General features: G+C 43.8%; 1 protein-coding gene and 1 pseudogene across 1 annotated transcript in view; one reads left to right on the top strand and one right to left on the bottom strand.

Moving 5' to 3' along the window:
• NUP188 (nucleoporin 188) overlaps window positions 1–19330 on the bottom strand; it is a 3305077-nt gene that overhangs the window by 125691 nt on the left and 3160056 nt on the right. The window lies entirely within an intron of this gene.
• The window catches only part of LOC122791040, a 32591-nt pseudogene continuing 17269 nt past the window's right edge, over window positions 4009–19330 (top strand).

Consider the following 19330-nt stretch of genomic DNA (forward strand, 5'->3'; position numbering starts at 1 on the left):
CATTTCCGTGCAAATATACTAAATCTTCTGGACTTCGTAACACACCTAGAGGTCTTACTAATTTCCTCCCATTGTTCTTTAACAACATTTCTTTCTAATCTTTACTCTCTCAGTCTTTTATAATCTCCTCTGATCGTTTTTTTTTTTTTTTTTTTTTTTTTAACAGTTACCATGTGGCATTTCATATGCCTTACTAATTATCACCTTCATAATGGTTCTTGAGTCCACCAAATACCCTAAGAGAGGTAATCTTTCACTCAATACTTCCCTCTCTCTTCATACATTCTGCTACCAGTCCCTGACAGAGAAGTCATTCTCTGACCTAAAGGTGAAACACCTGCTTGGCTTCTTCAAACTCTAGCACTTTTCTTTCCAACTTTTTTTTCCACCAGTTACTTCCTGCTATCCACTGCCTGCTCCCTCTACCTTCAAATACAACTATTCCCATTGGCAAAATATCCTTTCTCCACTCTCTCACTGGATTAGTTTATATAATGCTAACTGCCACTTTATACACTGTACAGTTACTTCTATTCTCCCTAAGGGCTTGCCTCCAAATTCCTAACCTCTCAGCATCTCTTGTACTTCCACTATGCTCCACAATCATCTTTTTTCCATTTTGATCTATTACCCCCAGCTTGTGCTATATAGATAAAAAGTTTCAGCAGAATAGCTTTAAAGTAATACATCAAACCAGGTAGTCCTAAACCACCCTGCTGAATATAAATAATCACCTTATTCAACTTTACTTTTGCCTTATTTCCTTCACAAATAAATGTAAACTCTAATTGCTCACAACTTTTCCTCTGGCTGATAAAAGTATGCCTGGACTATGTACAGAACTAAACATTTTCATTGGCTGCATCTTACTGCCCACGTCCATGACTATTAGTTCCCAATATTTTCTGAAAATAATTTGCTCTGTCTCTTCCCACAAATCCTTAGCTGCCACAATAGAGATATTTTTAATTCAAGTGCCTAAATACTTCATCTTTTTAAGTCAACATAAATATGGGTACCGTTTAACTAAATATTTCACCTAGTCTGGCAATCAGAAAATCAACAGGATAGTCGGATCTTATATACCTTTCCTCTTGCTTCATATATCCAAAAAAGATCAACATCAGAATGAACTTTCAGTTTCTAACCTGTCTTTTCTTTTTAACCTTGATAATGTAAGCAAATTTAGCACAACTGGCATTCTCCATGTGCCCATCACCAATATAACTTCCTTCAACTACCATCACACATACAATCCTACAGCAGGGTAGATGAATTACTGACACTGCAGTGTAGGATAAAGGGGGTGCTGTACTCCTGAGTGTGCCATCTTTTGGATGAGATATTAAACTGAGCCCCCATCTTCTTGAGTTTATGGTAGTTCAGTTGGATGCAAAAGATCCCATGGCACCTATCGAAAAAACTCAGGGAAGTTCCCTAATGCCCTGGCCAAATTTCATGTTAGTAGTATAAATACCCCCTTGGGTCTCCCCCTGAAAAGTGGCTACTAGCCTAGTGGGACTAACCCAGTCAACAAAGGATAAATAAATAAAATTACACAGTAGGTCGCCAAAGGTAGTTTTGCTGAACCTGAAATGGTCGCAATACATTTACTGAAACTACATTAACTGAAAGTGGAGTCTGCCTCTTTTTCCACTCTTGTGAGACTTCAGAGTTTGGTTACAGGGTGCCCACACAGGAGGGGTGCAGGGGGCTTGTTCTCCTGGAAAAAAAAACTTTCAGGAGAATATTTGCAGAATGCAGTTTCAGCAAACAATTTTCTTAGTTTTTACATTCTCTGAAACTGCCTTCGGCGACTCAACAAGAATCCTACTCAGTGCTCCCCTATCAGGGTCACCACATGTCATACATCTTTACTCTTAACAAAACTTTCCAAATAACTAAATTCACCCACCAAAATAAGGTTCTTGCATTTTAAGCATTATATGTAGACTCCCTCATTTTAATTGCATTTTCTGTACAACATTGCATCTATTGTCATGTCACTAACAACTTCAATGAAAAAACTTACAACAAAGATATCAAATATGTGGCTCCCATTGTTATTTACACATTCACAAAATTCTGAAACAAATTGTTTGGTTCAAAGAATAAACAACCTTGTTCATACTCTAGCTGATCCACAAGTAGGTGCACAACTAACATTTAGTGATGAATTTCTTAATTTCATTAAACATGAAGACATACAACACACAAATTAAAAACAAGGTTTGAAAAGTAATTTGCTAAATCATCTAAATTTAAAGCACAGGATTGTTATCCATATATTGAGATTACATAATCATTTTACTTTTCTGTACTGTGGGAGCTGCACTTACCACTAAAGAAATGAGCCCAAAAATTACACCATATACAGTGACCTTCCAGTCTCCCACCATTATATTTGAGATTGTTTCTATGGTTTCAACTCAGAACAAAATGGATGTACCTCAACTGGCAAAAACTACCTTCTACATCCAATATCAACCGGAGAGTTCTTTAATAACAAAAAATATTTGCCTGATCTTTTTTGGTTTGTGGGCTACTTCAAAATCTATTGAACACTAACATATACTTACATCACCTATTACAAATATTTGAAAGTTAAGACCAAAATAATTAATGCCACTTATTTAATAACTTTCTACAGGAAATCCAGCAGCTATGACATGGTCCACATTTGCGGTTCAATAGTTGAATCTGAAAACTGCATCTTACCACAGATGTCACACCTCTACAGCAAATGATCCTGTAAAACATACATCAATCAAGATTAAACACTTCTGTTCATTATACCTAAGAGTCAGACATATTACCATCTGAACACTGCTCTGTCACAGAAAAATAATCTCTTTGTGGTTTGACTCCTAGCTTTGAGACGCAATACCCTTATATTATTCAAGTTATGTTTTGTTATGCTGGAAGCTTTAGGAAATTTACTTTGCCTAAAAAAGGTACTATGGGTCTGGACAAGGATCTAGCCAGTAAATGAAAGCCTTGAGGGATAGGTACAGGTCATCCAGCCTTGAGGGATAGGTACAGGCCATCCATGGCATTGAAGTCAGAACTGTCTACCACCACCTCTAAGGCAGATACATATTATGCTCTCTTTGAATTACATTAGAAGTTAAGCCAGCTGCTGAAGTCATTAAGATTTTGTTCATATTGCTAGATCATTCTTGGTGATAGTACAACGCTGCTCAAGACTAGGTTCATATCTTCCTCTGATAGACATTCTGAGAGCTTTTTCATGTCTTTCTTCACATGGTCTAGACAGAAAAGTCATTTGTGGTTTAGGTAGGTTACTTTTAAGAGGCTCACCATATGTAGGTTGGTCTTAGATGTGTGTAATACTAACAACCTGCTTGTAATTTCAGTGGCTTCATATTGAGAGCTTTGTTTTCAATAATATTGTATCACTACACCTGTCATACACTGTGTCAGTTTAAGTAATAGGTGGTTGTCAGTAAACATGACACAATTGCTACATTGTCTCAGTATGCCCATTTCTACTATGCTGGCTATACTGACAGATAGAAACTAGAAATAAATGTTTCCAAACGATTATTGATGTGGGCTAAAGGGGAAAATATCATCTACCCAACTTGACAGTGAAATACTTCCACCTGGCTACCAAACAATCCGCAATGATAGACCCTTTAAGAAAGGAGGTGGAGTAGCCTTAGTTTACTCCTCTGCCAACACAGTAACATCATATATCAACACTATGGGTCTATATTACAACATCGAAAGTTTAATGGTTTGAATCAGTAAAGGTCGACCTTTAATGATCAAACCATTAAAATTTTGAATGTTCATGAAAAATAAATAAAAAAGAAAAAGAAAATTTAAAGGGTGTAGGCAGGGGGGAAAGCCCCTTGCACCCCCTGCTACTTAAATATACCAACTCAGAGACTGCAGTACATTGAAATAAACAGAAATCTCCCCTTACAGACATTTCCGTTTACCCGTTCAACGTTCTGCACTTTCGCTATTCTCGTGTCGACAATGTCTGATTTCAAGAATATAATAGGTAATCAACCTTATCCCTACTTTCTCTAACTCAGAATTAACCATAGCATCTCTAAAGATTAATAATCACAAAACTATATGCACAGTCACCATCTACATTCCCGCAGGCCAAAATAACATTCCAATACTTGAAGATATCCTCTCCTGGTTCTCTTCCACCTTCAAAAAAGAAACCTTTATCCTATGTGACGTAAACATTAACTGGGCTAACATCAACTCTAAACCTCCTTCTCATGCAATCAGTCTCTTTAATTTTACCCAGATAATTAATGCCCCTACTAGAGCTAACAAAAATGGAAATTCAGGCACCACCCTTGACTGGATATTAGTATCCCACCCCAACCTAATATCATCCTCTGGCACCCACCTTGACCCTATCAGTGACCACCTTCACAGTTCGGCAACCATCTCTACTCCTCAAGCAACACCACTATATCCAAACCCGTAACCTTTCTAAGTTCAACCCTCAAATATTCGATTGTCTAAGCCTAATCAACTGGAACCCCTTAAAAACCCTGCCCCTCAACAATGCTATCACCTACTTCAATGAAGCCTTTCTAAATCTACTTAACTACCATGCTCCTCTTAGAACCAAATGAGTCAAATCTAAAATATCTCCTTGGTTATCAAAAGAAAGTAAACAAAACCATGACACTACGGGATAAAAAGTGGAAGCAGTTCCACATCAACAAACTACCCACTACCCTAGTAGAATACAAACAGCTCCAAAATTCCATAAAAAAACTAATAACTAAAGACTGAAAATCCTACTACACCAGACTCCAATCAGCACAACTCTCCAATCCTAAACAATTCCAGAATACTATCTCCTCCATCCCAGAAACAGACAACCCCTGCCACAACCCAAATCTCTCTGAACTCGATACTGCCACATTATTCAACTCCTTCTTTGTGGACTGTATAGCTAAACTAACCACGTCCTTCCCCAACATTCCACCTAGCTCTTTCTCCCCACCCTCATCACATCCTTCTGACAGCATACAACATCCACCCTCCTTCAAACTCAACCCTGTTCCCACAAGCATCATAAAAAAAACTCCTATCCTAACTAAAACCTTGCTCTTCTGCACCAGACAACTTGCCCCTTTCTTCCTCAAACTTGAAGCCAACAAGCATAGCCCTACCTATCTCCATTTTAATAAACAGGTCCATCTAAGAATGCCACGTCCCATCTATCTGGAAACACGCATTCATCATTCCACTCCACAAGGGTGGTAAAAACTATACCACCACCAACTTTAGGCCAATTGCTATTCTCTTCCCACTCTTAAAAATACTAGAAAAATGTATTCATACCAAACTAATGTCACATCTAACACACAAAAACCTCCTCACCCCCACCCAAAATGGTTTCCGCCCTGGCCATAGTACCACTATAGCTTTTCTGTCCTTCATTGAATCCATCAACCAGGCCCGTGACACTGGCAAATTAGTATCTTCCTTATTCCTAGACCTATTTTAAAGCCTTAGACACAGTCTTCCATCCCATACTCTCATCACAACTTTCCACTCTCAACCTTTCTCCCTCTACACTATCTTGGTTCTCTAGTTACCTCTCTGAAAGACTCCAAGCTGTAAAATGGAAATCCTCAATATCCTCCTTCCTACATACCCCCACCGGTGTACCATAAGGATCTGTGCTAGGCCCCCTTCTTTTCAACATTTTCGTTAACGCCTTTCATCTCTCCATTCCAAATTCCCTTGTAATTCAGTAGGCAGATGACTCCACTATCATCTGTACTGCTGACACCCCCTCTGACTTGCTATTAAAAACTCAGTTAGCCTTTTCAAAAACTGAAACTTGGATGCAGAGCAACCACCTTGCCCTAAACTCGACCAAAACCAAACTAATGGTATTTACTCCCTCCAGAACTTCCAGCATTGATAATGCCTCCATAATATTAACTCAAAACACCCCCCATTGAAATCGTATCTCACACAAAGCTCCTTTGTGTCATAACCGATGATCATCTAAAATTCGACATCCATATAAATAGTTATTAAAAAAACTCATCAGAAATTAGTACTCTTGTATAGACATAACAGCTTCCTTACTCCAGCAACCAGAAAGACCTTAGCCTCCTCCTACCTTCTCCCCTCTCTCACATATGGTGCCCCCCTGATCACCAATCTCCAAATGGGTTTACAATCCAAGTTAGAATCCTTCTACAATAAAATCAGCAAATTTGCCACCAACTCCAAATATTCATCCCATCACTGCCTCTTCTCTTCAATCCCTTCAATGGCTTGAGTTACCAAACTACCTAAACCTGCTAAAACTCTCCACAGCTCACAAACTCATCTTCAAACCATCCAGCTGTCCAACTCTCTCCTTCACCTTATCCCCCTATATTCCAAATCGTCCACTTAGATCAGAAAATCAAAACCTATTAAAAATTCACAAACACTCTAGGCCCCCTGGCCGCTTCCTGCTATCTTACTCTATAGCCAAACTTTGGAACTCTGCAAATCCCACCAACTTCAAATCCCTCCTTCACTCATATCTATCCTCCAAGTGGATTTGCCCCTGCTCTTCTCCCACATGATTTCCCACTTTGTAATTCATCATTCACACTTAACACTCTGCTCATCTCTTGCATCCTCTATATTACTAATACATTCTCTGTAAATACAATACTATGTTCACTCTGCTTATAGAACAAATCTTCACTACCACTAGACCTATATATTATTCTAACACCTACTTATGCTAAATTCACCAAGTTGTACTGCAACATGTACTGTTTATGTCTGTTTTGAACAGCTACATTCAATAAGTTATAATGTAACATGTACTATATGTCTGTTGTTTTGAACAATGTCCTCTTAATGATGGATCTAACTTACTATTGAAAATATGTTTGGCATTTTTGAATTGTAATCGACTTATTACTGTAATTGTGTCATGGAGCTCATCTCCCCCGGCCTCCACTGAAAATGGGCCTTTCAAAGCCCAGTGGACTTCCCCAGTCATCAAACTAGAACAAAATAAATACAATAAATCTATGATGTTTGAAGCTAACTTACTGGAGTGGAATTTATCTAAAAAAACAATCTAAGTTTACACACAAAAAGCAACTGCCTCTTAGTGCAAACCACAGCCTCTTTGCACAACTAACTCAGGGAAGTGTTTTGGCTCAGTTAAGGTGCTGAGTTGGTGCACAGTAGTACTTGTAAGTATTAACAGAGACAATTTAGTCTGAGCACCAACACAAGGTAGGTAGCAAATCTGTATATAAAGGCTAGGAGATCAGTTTCAGACATGCAAAGGTATACCCAATTGCTTAACTCTGCGGTTTACAACGCTAAAATTTTGAGCTGGAGTTGAGTAAGGTTCCAAAGAGAGAATTCAAAAATGTAAGTACTTGCAACTGTCACCTACAGAGTTGCAAGGTGCTGCCACCAAGTGATAAGCTTAGTGTAAAAGTGAAAGAACTAATAAGCAAGTATTTAGAATTCTAGCCAATAAAGTCCCCCCCCCCAGAAACAAGTAAATTATTCCTGGTCACTAAACAACCACTATTGCTCTCAGCAAATATACATTCAGACTAGAAAACCAACCAAAAAAAAGAAGTTATGTACTTACCATAACGTTCCATGTGAGTTGTTCATCTCGCCTTCATTTTCACTGATGGGTTGGGAGCCGATCCTCAGCTCCGACTTGTCAGATGCTAATGCTCGAGGTCTACAAACAGCTCGTGGCCTACTTCCTATCCCATGATGCAATAGTGCTTCCCTCAGATCTTGTTTTCCCAATCATACTGATAACTAAAGAATATAGGTATTGAAATAAGAATACCGTAGATAAGGACAAAGTATTACTAAGACTTGTTTAAACTTCCCGGCCCTCAAGACTTTAAAGGTAGGGGGTTGGTGGGTGGGACACAAGCATGAAGGCGAGATGAACAACTCACATGGAATGTTATAGTAGGTACATAACTTCTTTATGTGAAGTTGTTCTATCTCGCCTTCATTCTCACTGATGGGTAAGCATCTCAAGCACCATCTTCTTGGGTGGCACATGGAAGTATATTTCTCAGAACCAGAGAACCAAAGGAGGCCCTGTCCCTGGAGGCCTTATCCAATTTGTAATGAGTGATAAAGGTATGAGGTGTGGACCATGTGGCTGATGCACAAATGGTATCTATAGGGAGCTGTGCCAGAAAGGCTGAAGAACTGGAAATTGCCCTGGTTGAGTGGGCTTTGACTTTACGATTTAATGTCATCTGCGAAGAGTTGTATGTGAAAGAAATACAATTGGACAACCATTTTGATAGTGTTTTTTACCACCGGAGTACCCTTCTTTGAATCTGAAAATGAGACAAAAAGTTGATCCGATTTTCTGAAGTCCTTAGTCCTCTCTAAATAGAATCGAAGTTGCCTGTGGATGTCGAGTTTGTGCAATATGTGTTCCATTTTGATTGTATATTTGAGAAGAAACACAGTTAATTCTATAGTCTGGTTAAGATTTGCTTCAGAACAAACCTTAGGTAGGAATGAAGGGTTTATTTTCAGTGTTACTCTATTATTATGAAAAATCAAGTATGGGGGTTTGATGAACAAGGCATGTAATTCCGAAATTCTTCAAGCGGAAGTAATAGCTACTAAGAAAACAGTCTTCCATAACAGGTATTTCAAATCACAGGATGATGCAGGTTCAAAGGGGGGTAAAATGATCCGTGAGAGCACAAAATTGAGATTCCATGGAGCAGATGGGGTTCTAATAGGCGGTCTTAAGTGAATAGTACACATAAGAAATGCTTTAGAAAGTCTATGTGACATGATGAGAGTCTGTTGATTACCAATATGAAATTTAGAGATTGCTGCCAATTGAACTCAAAGGATTACTGCAGCCGCTCCTCCATGAAACAGTTTAGTCAGAAACTCTAGAATGGAAGAAATCGAAACAATATATGGAACAACAGGTATAGTTTCCTAGTAGAAGATTTATGACAGGAAATTAGTATGTTCTGTGCTGCAGGTGATAAATTGTGGAACTGGAGCAGCCAAGCTGTCAATTTTAGGGTATGAACTGCAGGATGAAGAACCCCTGATGAATGTATCAGATCATCTGGAACTGGGTCCAGGATCCATGGTTCTTCCAGTAGATGAGGCTGCAGAAAGAGGAACCAAATTTGACGAGGCCAGTAAGGGGCTAGCAGAATAATGGTCCTTCCCAGAGTGCTGACTTTCTGTAAAAATTTGGGTATCAGAGGAAATGGGGGAAAAACATAAAGAAGTCCCAGAGGCCAACTGTGCACAAGTGCATCCCTTGGGGCATCTCCTGAGATGGGCATCAGGACAAAGTAGTTGCTGCATTTATTGTTGGTGGGGGTTGCAAAGAGGTCACAGCAAGGCTGGCCCCATCTGCAGAATATACTTTCTGCTACTTCTTCTTTCAGGGACTACTCGTGAGGAGACAGTATTGCTCTGCTCAACTTGTCTGCTATCACAATGGACCTCCCTGGAATGTGTGTTGCTGTCAGAAAGCACTGGGTGGATATTGCCCACTGCCAAACTCTCAAAGCCTCTCGACATAAGGAGTATGATCAGGTTCCTCCCTGTTAATGTACCAAACCACTGACATGTTGTCCGTCTGTATTGCAGTAGTCCCTAGAGGTAGAAAGTTTTGAAAGGGCTGCAATGCTAGAGGTACCGCTCTCATTTTTAGGACATTGATATGCAGATGAGCCTTGTGATTCTCCCATATCCCTTGGGCTGTTCTTCCCTGAAAATGCCCCCCCCCCCCAACCTATCAGGGAGGTTCCGTGGTCACTGTGGCAACCAGGATTAGAAGAACAAAGGGACGTCCTATTGTCACTTGAGAAGAGGTCAGCCACCAAAGAAGATCCTCGTTGCATGACTTTATTATAATGTGGTGAGACAGTGGAAGTTCCTGATAAGACCACTGTATGAAAACCAGCCATTGCAGTATCCGCATGTGCATTCGGCCTAATGGAATAGTAATGATGGCTGCTGCCATGGTCCCTAGTAATTTGAGCACTGCTGAAACTGGGGATCTCTGTTTGGGGATGAGATTCATAATTTGTTTCGAAGACTCACCACTCTTTCCATTGGAAGTTTTATGGTCATGGAAACTGTGTTGAGATCTGCTCCTACAAAGACGGTACCGTCTGGATGGCTGTAAAGCAGATTTGTCTCAGTTTACAGTAATCCCCAATCAACTGCAAAGATCTAAGGTTGTCGCCCTTGTGTATATGAGTTGATGCTTGGTGGTGGCGGTGAGGAGCCAGTCGTCTAAATATGGAAACACCTGGAATCCTAACCGCCTCAGGTGAGCCATGATTACTGCCATGCATTTGGTGAACACTCTGGGGGCTGTAGTGAGACTGAAAGTAACTGGCTCTCAGACAAAAACGCAGATGATCCCTGGATGGTCTGGCCATCTTTATATGGTAGAATGCATCCTGGAGATCTATTGAGCACATCCAATCGTCTTTTCCTAGAAAAGGAAGTATAGACTGTAGCATGACCATCCGAAACTTTGTTTTCTTAACAGATTTGTTTAACCTGCTGAGATCCAAAACTGGTCTCCAGTCCCCTGTTTTCTTTGGAACTAAAAAGAACCTTGAGTAACTTCCAGATCCTCTCTGATCTGGTGAGACTGGTTGGATGACTCTTTTTCCAGCAACCTTGTAATCTCTATGGTTGCCTGTTCCCTGTGACTGGGTGGAACATCTGGGATTTTTTTCACAGGGGGTGAAGGGGTAGTAAAGGGAATGGTGTATCCTCTGGATATTATGCTTTGTACCCACCAATCTTTTGTGATTTTTAGCCAGGTGTCTGGGTACAAAGATAAGCGTCTCCTGACTGCCTCCAGAGATGGACAGATGGGCCTCCTTTCAGGAGCACTGGTAGGGCTTGCCAAAGAACTGATCCCTGTCACCCTGATTTTGCAAGGCCCCTCTGCCACGTGGATGGCGTCTCCCATTATTGCCCCCACCTCTGCCTCTAGAGGGAGTTTCAGCATGTGTGTCAAAGAAACCTCCTTGGGCTTTATGGAACCACATTTTCCCACTCTTCTGACCGTTAGGATAAGATCTGGTAGAGGTGGAAAAATGGACTCCTATGGCAGACAGAGTCTTTCCATCTTGCTCACACCTGGAAAGAGTTTCCCTCACTTTCGGTCCAAAAAGTGGAGAACCATCAAAGGGGATGTTTACAAAGGATGACTTGTAGGGCTCTGCAAAGGAACATAATTGCATCCAGGAGTGTCTCCTAAGCAATTCCTGTACCCGCTGCCCTACTCGTTACATCACCTGGATATGAAATCAGATGCATGGAAGAGTTTTATAAGGTAATTTAGGATAGCAAGCTGGGAGGTTACCTTATCTGAGACCCCGGCAGTTACTGCACCCTGTAGAGTATCTCCTAACTCCTTAAGGAGATCTCTGTGTAGTCTGGTAAAACGTGTGAGATAGTTTAGGGATCGAAGAGTAAAGGCTGCTGAACTAAACATGTACTTTCCGTATTGGTCCATGATCCTAGAATCTCTATTAGGAGGATGAACAGATGTGGAGGCTTCCTTGGTGGCCACCACCATAGCTTCAACGGGTAATCCTTTGGTAAGGAAAGCCATGTCCTGAGGTGACATTATAAATTTATTCGGCCACCGAGGGACTGGTTCTATGGTATCCGGGGACTCTCACGCCTTTCGAGAGAGAAGGTCCATCAACTCATCGAAGGGTGGAGTCATCCAAGAGGACGAGGGTTGAGACCCGAAAGCCTTCTGGAGTACTGACTCCATCAGTAGAGTTAAGGGGATGCCAGCCACCCCTCTCTTTTAGGACTTCTAAGATATCATCAAAAGAGATATCTTCAGAGGGGGTCCGTGGGGACCCTTCTGACTCATCTAAGTCAGTATCTGACATGACAGATGCTTTCTCTTGCAAATTCTCTTCCTGGGAACCTCCTCAAGAAGGAGCTTCTGGGAAGGTCCCAGAAGAACAGGGCTCACCCGATGGGGGGGGGCCTGAGACTCCAAGTCTCTACGCTTTGGAGAGATCAGTGAAACAGACACAAGAATTTTAGGGAGGAGATTGCTGGTACCGATGACGTGGGTGCCCGAGGGGACAACACACTCATCATAACATCGAAAGCCCCAGGGCTCCGGTCCGAAGAGATGCCCATATCCGTAGAAACAAGCAGTCTCTGTGGTGCCAAAACCGTGAGCTCAGAGCCAGAGGTAGGTGCTGAGCTCACCTGAACTGAGGCCCCGAGAGGCAGCGTCGGCATCGAAAGATCAGTAGGACTACCCTCTCTCCAGATCCGACCAGTGAGTGTCGACTCCTACACTCTAAGGTTGGTACCGAAGAGGTCAGAGTAGTCGGAATTGAAAGCTCAATGAGTGTCGGCTCCGGCAGTTCCACAATCATCGGTTCCGAATACTCTGGCTCTGAATCGGAGGAGGAACTGAAAAAAATGGTCAAGTCTGAGTCTGTTCTGAAGTCCTAAGGGTCGAACCAGACAGAATTTTTGCTAGTGCCTGTGAATGCAGAAGTCTCTATCACTCGATCCACATCCTTATCCAATAGTCTTGAGGACCAGGAAGCAATAGATGATATCTCGGATTGCAGAATAGGAGATTTTAAAGTGGGCGATACCGGCTCCAATGCTGGGGACTGGCTCCAACTGACAGCAATAATCTCCAGCTCCATAGGCTTAGGAGCCGAGGTGGTAGTCTTGCTAGATTTAGATGTGGAAGTCGATGAGCCTTTTGATATGGTTTTGGAAGACTTAGTGGACTTGTCCTTCCCTAAGGCTTCTTGAAAGGAAGACTTCAACAGACCTCTTGCTATTAGTTTACTCTTGCATTCATGAAGAACGCGAGAGCAAAAAGAGTGCCAGATGGCACAATTTTCCTGAAGGTGAAGCTCACCTAAACAATAAACACAATTTGTATGCCCATCTGGACTGACATCATCTGTCCAGATTTTGGAGATTTCTTAAACTCAGATTTAGCTTTTACAGACATCACTCTTGTCAACTGTAAATTACCCAAAGCAGAAAACTTTAGCTCTTTATACCAATATAAATGTATAACACACAGCACACAGATATATATATATATATATATATATATATATATCTCAAAAAACAGCTCCAATAAAAGAGGGTCTAACACTACCCTACTATAACCTTAATAAAAACCACAGGGCTTAATAAAATGCAATTGCAACTGACAGCAAAAAATAGAAGTATTAATGCCCTAATAAAAATCGGGCTACTGATAAAGCAGAAAGGATAGGGAGCAAAGTTATCTAAATCTAAGTTATCTTAATCTAACTAGTCTAGTTAAATAGTCTCTATTTCTAGGCCTGTGTATAGATATTAACAGCCTGAAGAAAAATGAGAAAAGCACTCTAAACTAATTATTACTAACAAAAGAGGCAAGTGTCTCAAGTAGCTAAATGTAATCTAATGACTAACAACAAAGTATGAAAAAATGTTTATCTAGAAAAATATCAAATGTTTTCCAATACTGGCCTGAGCTGTTCGACGAACACCCAATCTGTTGCAGCAGCAAACAAGATCGGAGGGAAGCACTACTGTATCATGGGATAGGGAGTACGCCACGAGCTGTTTGAAGATGTCGAGCTTTAGCATCTGGCCGAGTCGGAGCAGAGGATCGGATCCGAACCCATAAGTGAGAATGAAGGCAAGATAGAATAACTTCACATTCTCTACTTTAATGTAAGATTAAGTTGTAAAAGTAGAAAGTGTGTGGAATGTCACAGGGAAAATTAGAAGTTATGTACCTACCATAACGTTCCATGTTAGTTGTCTTCTCTCGCCTTCTTTCTTGCTGGATGGGTTCGGAGCCGATCCTCGGCTCCGACTCGGCACTTGCTTTAGCTTGAGAACTCCTTTTACCAGCTCGAGGCAACCCTATATCCCATGATGCAAGGCGGAACTACCTCGGATCTCGTTTGGTAGCTAACCTACCCTGCTAAAGACTATCCTAACATAATTAGGAACACAAGTTCCTAATAGAAGTCCTCATATGAAGGCTCAGGAGGAAAACAACCTAATAGGAACTCTTCAAGATCTGTCCAGGCCAGGGGAAGGAGGGAGGGGCCTTAAGAAAGAAGAGAGAAGACAACTAACATGGAGCGTTATGGTAGGTACATAACTTCTAAATGTTAAGTTGTCAATCTCGCCTTCATTCTTGCTGGATGGGACAGCGTCCTAGCACCTGTATCCCGGGTGGCTCAATGGAACAGACTCTTGAGAACTGTGCAACCAAAACTGGCCCTATCTCTGGAGGCCAAGTCCAACTTGTAATGAGAGACAAAGGTATGAGGCGTGGCCCAAGTAGCTGCTGCACAAATGGTATCAATGGGTAGTCTATCCTGAAAGGCTGCAGAAGTGGATAGACTCCTGGTTGAGTGTGCTTTTGGTTTAGAAGATAGCGGTTTGCCTCTGAGAGAGTACACATAGGAAATGGTGGAAGTCAACCATCTGGATAAGGTCACTTTAGAAACTGGAAGACCTATCCTGTTTTCTGCATAGGAGACAAATAATTGGTCCGATTTTCTGAATTGTTTAGTTCTATGCAAATAGTACCTGAGCTGACGATGGACATCCAAAAATGCAGTTTCTGTTCAGCTCTGTCGGAATAGTTTGGGAAAAATACTGGTAGATCTATAGATTGGTTAATATTGGTTTGAGACACGACTTTGGGGAGAAAGGAAGGGTTAGTTCTTAATGATACCCTGTCCTTATGAAAAACCAAATAAGGGGAACGAATGCAGAGAGCTTGAATCTCGGAAACCCTTCTTGCAGAAGTGACAGCCAGTAAAAATATAGTTTTCCAGGTCAATAACTTCAAAGAACATGAAGCAGACGGTTCGAAGGGAGGCAGTATCAAGGATGCCAACATTAAGTTTAGATCCCATTGCGGAGGAGGATGCTTTATAGGTGGTTTTAGGAGAAAAACTCCTCAGAAAGGCCTTGCATAATCTATGAGACATAATGTTATTGTCATGCAAGCCAACATGACACTTGGAAATAGCAGCCAGTTGTACTTTGACTGTAGATGACGAGGATCCTGAATGAAAAACCTCCACCAGGAAATCTAAAACGGAATGTACAGGAGCAGTAAAGGGATCAATTTTTCTGGAATTTGCCCAAATAGAAAAACGTCGCCACTTGCTAGCATAAACAGTCCTAGTGGATGACTTCAAAGAAGACACTAAAATGTCTCTGACTGAGTCAGAAATCATCGGTAGCCTGGCTAGGGAAGGAAGTGGAGCAACCAAGCAGTGAGGTTGAGAGAATGAATGGCCCGGTGCTGCTGACCCGACTGGTGGATCAAGAGATCCGGAACTGGGTCCAGATGCCAGGGCTGCACCAGAAGGTGACGATGCAGAGATGGAAACCAAATTTGTCGAGGCCAATATGGGGCAATGAGGATCAACTTGGCCCTCAAAACGGTGGCTTTCTGAATGACTTGTGGAATCAAGGGAAAGGGAGGAAAAGCGTACAGAAGTCCCCGGGGCCAATCCTGGGTTAGAGAGTCTCTCAGGGTTGGCCTGGAAGGGAAAGAGAGTGAAAAAATCGGGGCACTTGTTGTTTTGAGGAGTAGCAAACAGATCGCAACAAGGAGTGCCCCACTTCAGAAATATCTGATCCACTACAGATTGATTGAGAGACCACTCGTGAGGCATCAGAATGGATCTGCTCAGCCTGTCCGCCAATAGGTTGGACCTGCGGGGATGTGCGTTGCTATCAGAAACCGCTGAGAAGAGATCGCCCATTGCCAAAGTCTGAGAGCTTCTCGACATAACGGATAGGACCTGGTCCCGCCCTGTTTGTTGATGTACCAGACCACGGACATGTTGTCCGTTTGTACTGCAATAGTCCCGTGGGAAGAAAGTCGTTGAGGGCTTGCAGCGTTAAAAGCACTGCTCTCATCTCCAGGACATTTATGTGCAGATGGTATTCTATGGGTTGCCACGTCCGTGGACCATCCTGCCCTGATAATGCCCCCACCCGATCAGAGAGGCATCCGTAGTGACTGTGGCAACTGGAGGAGGGGAATAAAGGGTCGGCCCTGATGAAGAAGAGGGAAGATATCCACCAGTTCAGATGAGCTCTGCGACTGTGTGACTAAGATTTCGTGCCTCATCGGAGACTGTGGTACGGCCACTGCGTGAATAGCATCCACTGCAGAAGGCGCATGTGGAAGCGAGCCAGTGGTAGAAGAACAATGGCCGCAGCCATAAGACCTAGAACCTTCAGTATAAATCTGGCTTTGATCTTGTTGCTTTGCAATAGAATCCGAATGAATTTTTGGATGTCCAGAATTCTTTGATCTGTTAGTCTGGCTAACATTTTGACGGTGTTTAATTCTGCGCCTATAAAGGTGATAGATTGGCAAGGCAGCAGAGAAGATTTTTCGAAATTTACTGAAATTCCCAAACTCCTGCAAAGCTGTAGAGTGTAGTCTCTGGACTGAAGAAGCTGACACTTGGTGGTGGCGGAGAGGAGCCAGTCGTCCAAGTAGGGAAACACCTGGAATCCTTGGCGTCTCAGATGAGCTGTGACCACTGCCATGCATTTGGTAAACACTCTGGGGGCTGAAGTGAGGCCAAAGGGCAGTGCTCTGAATTGGTAATGACTGGTCCCTAGCCGAAAGCGGAGAAACCTTCTGGAGCGTCTGTGAATCTTTATGTGATAGTACGCATCCTGAAGGTCTATAGAGCACATCCAGTTGTCCTTGCCCAGAAAGGGCAGAATGGACTGAAGCGTGACCATCCGGAATCTTGCCTTCTTGACAAATCTGTTTAGATTGCTCAGGTCTAATATTGGTCTCCAATCTCCCGTCCTTTTGGGGACCAAAAGAATCTCAGTAGGCGGATCCTACCTGGTCTGCGGCACAGTCTGGACGGCTCTTTTTCTAGGAGCTTTGAAACCTCCTGTTCTGCCAAATCCCTTTGACCGGGTGAGATGTCTAGAAGGGATTGTAGAGGTCGGAAACCTTCGAAGGGGATTTTGTAACCCTCGGATATGATCGACTGTACCCACATCTCTTGTGATAGGGATTGCCAGGCTACTGGGTACAGTGAAATCCTTCCCCCGACTGCCTCCAAGGGTGGACAGTCGGGCAACACCTCAGGGATGCTGAAAGGGCTTCTCAGGAAGAGACTCCCTGTTGCCCTGGTTCTGAGGACCCCCCCTGCCTCTAGGGCGGCGTCTGTTATTGTTACCCCCTCTGCCTCTGGGGGTAAACTGACCACGTGCATCCGGTGTAGCTCCTTGGGCTTTACGGAACCACATCTCCCCCCCCCTTCTGACCCTTGGGATATGGTCTAGAAGGAGTGGAAAATTGGACTCCAACGGCAGAAAGAGTTTTACCGTCCTCACACCTGAGGTCTGAACAAAGCCGAACCATCAAAGGGGGTATTAGTGAAGGACGCCTTAAAGGGGTCCGCAAAATTACAAAGCCGCATCCAGGCTTGGCGTCTAAGAGCAACTCCTGTGCCTGCGGCCCTGCTCGCTCCATCGGCCGCATAGGATATGAGCCGCATGGAGGAGTTAGATATGGAATTCAGGATTGCAAGCTGCAAGGCAATCTTTTCTTGAGCCCCACAGCAGAAGGATCCTGGACTACTTCACCCAGTTCCTTGAGAATATCTCGTTGAAGCCTGGTGAAGTGACAAAGATAATTCAGCGAACGCATAGCAAAGGTCGCTGAAGAAAACATCCACTTTCCATACCTGTCCATGGTCCTAGAATCCTTGTTAGGAGGATGGACAGGTACTGAAGGATCCGCCAGTTCCTTCTTAGTGGCCGCCGCCACCACCATAGCATCCACAGAGACACCCTTGGAAAGGAACTGTTTGTCCGAAGGGGCCGTGATGAATTTGGATGGTCTCCTGGGGACAGGTTCCACAGAATCTGGAGCCACGCCTTCCGAGCCACTACCTGCATAAGTGGGTGAAGGCGGAGACACCCAGGAGGTGGAGGGTCGGGATCCAAAGCCTCCAGGTATACCGACTCATCCTCGGAGGGTCAATGGAGGCCAATTCCCCTCTGTTTGAGGAGCTCAAGGATGTCTGAAAAGGAGACATCCTCAGAGGGGACCGTGGGGAACCCTCAGACTCATCCAAGTCGGTATCAGATTTAGTAGACTCAGGGAGTCTGTGTGTTTCCTCTTACGTCCTCTTCCGAGGGGTTCCCCTGCAGGATCAGGAGAAACCTCGGAAGAGGAGGAAATTCCCAGTGGGGAAACCTGGGCGATGGATCCCTGGGCCTGAGAGCAAGAGGCTGGCAAGAGGCGTCTGCAGGCACTGATGAGGGAGGAGCTAGAGGATGGACCGTTGACCAGGCTCAGAGGCCAGGACACTCCTCATCACCTCAAAGGCTCCCCTCCCGGGAGGCGGAATATCCCGCTCGAGGAAACAGGAATTCCGGGTCCAATGAGAGGGAAGGCTCGAGGCCGATGTCGGCGCCGAGCTTACCAAAGCGAAGCCCGAGAGGGAGAGCGGGTGGGACAAGGGTCCGATGCCACTAGCCCCTCGGAGCCGACAATGGAAACCCGGCGACCGGATCCCTCCAAGGAAGGCCTCAAGGAGGAGATCGGAGCCGAGACGACGGAGCGAAGGATGCATCGGCTCCGGCATCGAAACAGTCGCTGTCCCGAAGCTCCGGCTCCGAACTCTGGTGTGGAGTCGGAGGAGGAAGTTCAAGGGTGAGGCTATAGCGAAGTCTGTTGAGACGGGCTATGGAGCATTTGGGCCAGTGCCTGAGACTTCAACAGCCTGCTTACCACCCTCTCTAAGTCGTGGTCAGACAGCCTGGAAGATCTCGAAGATTGGCTCCGATGGCTCCGCTCCGACAAAAGAGGAGACCCGGGCCGAGTGGATACTCAGTGAAGGGGACCGAGATCTCTTCGGGACGAAGCCATCGGGCGAAGTCCCTGAACTCCAGATGGAGCGAAGGTTTCGGCTCCAATGCTGGATAAGGTGTCGGCTCCAGCCGAGCCGACAAGGCCACAGTAGACAAGGTATCGGAACCAGCGGTGCGAACCTACTACTTTTATGGTAGATACATCGGTTCCAGCGGGCGATCTCGGCTCCGACGGAGCCGGAGCCACCGGAGGAGGCTTGGATACTGAAGCCTGAGCCTTCGGTGGCTTAGAAGGTTTCCCAGACCCTGCTTTAGAGGGAGAACCTTCTGGCTTAAGTAAGCCACGGAGGATAAGCGTATTCCTCCTTTCCTGCAGGACTCTCTGGCTAAAAGAGTGACACAA

The sequence above is a fragment of the Protopterus annectens genome, chromosome 16.part0 (assembly GCF_019279795.1).
Source record: "Protopterus annectens isolate FY-2018-M chromosome 16.part0, PAN1.0, whole genome shotgun sequence".
Classification (NCBI taxonomy): domain Eukaryota; kingdom Metazoa; phylum Chordata; order Ceratodontiformes; family Protopteridae; genus Protopterus; species Protopterus annectens.